Source organism: Sturnira hondurensis, unplaced genomic scaffold (genome assembly GCF_014824575.4).
Source record: "Sturnira hondurensis isolate 20B ecotype Veracruz unplaced genomic scaffold, ASM1482457v3 Scaffold0014745, whole genome shotgun sequence".
NCBI classification, from domain to species: domain Eukaryota; kingdom Metazoa; phylum Chordata; class Mammalia; order Chiroptera; family Phyllostomidae; genus Sturnira; species Sturnira hondurensis.
Window position 1 is genome coordinate 825,138 of NW_028087376.1, and position 3,054 is coordinate 828,191.

Here is a 3,054-nt window from a genome sequence, read left to right on the forward strand (position 1 = left end):
TTATGTGTCCTCTTTGCATCCAATGTTCTCACAGATAGTTTTTAAGAACAAAGCATTACAACGTAACAGCTCAGGGATACTTCATTTCTTTTTAAAAAGTGAATAAATCTTTAGTAGTTGTAATCTTTTAAATAATTTTACATTCATTACATTAATAAAGGTACTTCATGGAAAGTGAAACTTCACTAAAAAGTTTACAGTAAAACAACAGCAGCTTCCTACTCAAAGTATCTCCTCTACTTATCAACTGTGTTATGTAGGTCAAGGCATCTGATATATTTCTGCTCCCTTTCTCCATCTATGAATGGAGATATTAAAAAGTCCCTAATTCACAGAGTTTTTGTAAGCAGATATGTATGAATAATATGCACAACACCCAGAATATAAGCACAAAATAAATGTTAGTCATTAATATTATTCCCCCTTTCCCCATCCTAATTCTCATGGTAGTCCCCCAAATTCTCCCCCTGGCATTTACCTCCATATTTTCAAGAGCAGCATAACTTCTATACATTATTTATTTGTTTTTTACTCTAATACATAATACTTTCGTATATCCTCACCATCTTGCAATGCCTCTCAAATTGCAACTTTATCTATATAAAGTTGATATTTCTTCATTTTAAGTTAAATCAAGACTCATCCATGTTTATATTTTCATGATATCAGGAACTTCAGACACAAGCAATAGTGAAGTCAACAACAGTGACTTAAACAGAGAGAGCTTCTATTTTTGTCTAACAAGAATTTTGGGGGTGGATAGTGGATTCCTGCTACCCTCCGTATTTTGCTTTGTATTCTTACAGTTGTCAAATCACCTTGAGAGATGGCTGACTCAGCCCCAGGCAACAGGACCACATCAGAAGCAGAAAGCAGGAGCTGGCCAGGGTCACAAAATCCTTTCATCTCTTGTGGACTGCACTGATTAGGAAGAGAAATAACTTTATAATTAGTTACCCAATACAATTTCTCTACATCTCACTGACCAGCCCTGAATCCTATGGCAACTCCTAACTCCAAGGCAGGCTGGGCAAATACTATTATACCCAAGAATGGCATTGCCTTAATTGGCTTAGAGCAAAGTGTCCTGAGCTTCCTTAGTTCACAGCACCACTGGCGTTTCTGTGATTTTCACTGTTATCCCCCTTTAAGTAGCTGGGACCAAACAATGTATTATGTATTTATATCCTTAATATCTCACTGGCTATTTAAGTAAATACCATATGTCAATTGTCAAAATAATAATTTTAATAAAAAGAAGTGTGTGCCTCTTGGGTATCATACAACTTCTCATTTGAAAGTCAGATTAGACACCAATGCCCTCGTTTCTTTTTCCAGATTGATCTCCATGCAGTACTGAAATCTCTGAAAATCCTACTTCACAAACATATGACGTCCTGGAAAGGAAGGCAGTTGGGATGAAAGGTGAAACCAGGAACTATCTTGAACTCGCTCAAGAAACTAAATTCCTATGACCTGGAAGAGAGCTGAACCCCTGAATGCACAGTGGAGGAAGATTTCCTTTGGTATAAGAGTTCTGTTAACAGAATTTCAGCCATTTTTTTCTCCTTTTAGCTCAGTGCTTGATGCCTACCAGCAGGGAGAGGTACTGGAACCCCTGAGCACCAAGCTCAGAGTTCCTCTGGGGCTGATGGTCTGACTGCTCATCCACAGAAGGTTCTGGGTTTGGAATTCTCTGTTTTCTATTGTAAATTGGTTACCATTCTTCAGTTGTCTTCTGATTCCCAATGAAGCTATTGATATCTTTAATCAATAGTGGGCTCTCAGAACTCTGTTTTTCATGTGTGCTGATTATTTTTAAAATTACATCTCTATCTATGCAATACAGTTTGAGAGAGAAAACAAGGGGGTAGTCAATGCAACATTTTCAGCTAGACGTCTGGGGTGAGTTTTGCACATGACTTAACCTTAAAAAGATGAGTGATAAAAGTAGAAAATTTCAGGCATTATTCCATATGAAAAATGTGCTATCATTATAAAATACACAGTCATCCATTATATATACCAAAGACTGAGAGTTGTACATTTTGAACATCCCTTTGATGCCCAGGTACCTAATATTTTAGGATGTCATACAGTTCACCTAATCACTACCCCCATATACCAACACTGCCCGAATCAGTGCAGAAATATTGTGGAAAACAAGCCATCTCCTACTCCAAATGTCCCTTTGCCTTTTCACAGTGACTCAGTCTCTACGTGGGTATAGAAGACAGTAAGTGTTATACCAGATATTAGTTCCAAGTAATTGGCATTATACAACAGATTTGAATTTGGGTTCCATCAGCCTCCAATTCAGTGGTGTTTTTGCATTATAGAAAATAGTCTTTTAAAGATATCTTTATACTCTTGTATCCTATTGTCTATTTTCTATTCCTGGATAACATTTTTGAAGACAAAAGTATTTTTATTAAGGTATAAAATACGTTATGCTAGGGAAGAAAAGAATACATATACCCAGATTCAGTTATAGATTAAGTGCTATCAGATTCAAAAAGCTCCTACATTATTCCCCTACTGAATGACTATGAAAGAATTTGAAATAGTGCTTGCTTCAGCAGCACATGTACTAAAATTGAAATGATACAAAGAAGATTAGCATGGCCCCTGTGCAAGGATGACACACCCACTGGAAGGGGAAACCAAACAACAAAGGAACCACCAACAGATAACAACGGAAGAAGGTGAAGGAGGGAGTGGAAACCATACAAACCTCAATCCAGGACCTATCTGGAAATACAACTAAATAGTGGAGAAACTACCCACTACAAACAACTGAACAAGAGAAAAAGAGAGTCCTAAAACATGTACACACATAAAAACCAGTTTCAACACAACCTGCCCTCACCAGCACAAAAAATTATAACAGGTGGTGGACAGAGGGATCATCAGTTCACCAGCTGGTGGGAAGGACCCACAAAACAAAGATGGAAAAACAACCAAAACCCAAAGACAAACACAAAGCCAACTTAAAGGACAGCCCAAGACCAGTGAGCTGGGAAGATCAAGGAGACCACATCACTAAATCTAACA

General features: G+C 37.6%; 1 non-coding gene across 1 annotated transcript; it reads left to right on the plus strand.

Moving 5' to 3' along the window:
- The first annotated feature begins 2,566 nt into the window (after positions 1–2,566).
- Positions 2,567–2,673, plus strand: LOC118999283 (U6 spliceosomal RNA). The gene has a single exon (XR_005069074.1). It is a non-coding gene; the product is annotated as a U6 spliceosomal RNA (small nuclear RNA).
- The last annotated feature ends 381 nt before the right edge of the window (positions 2,674–3,054 follow it).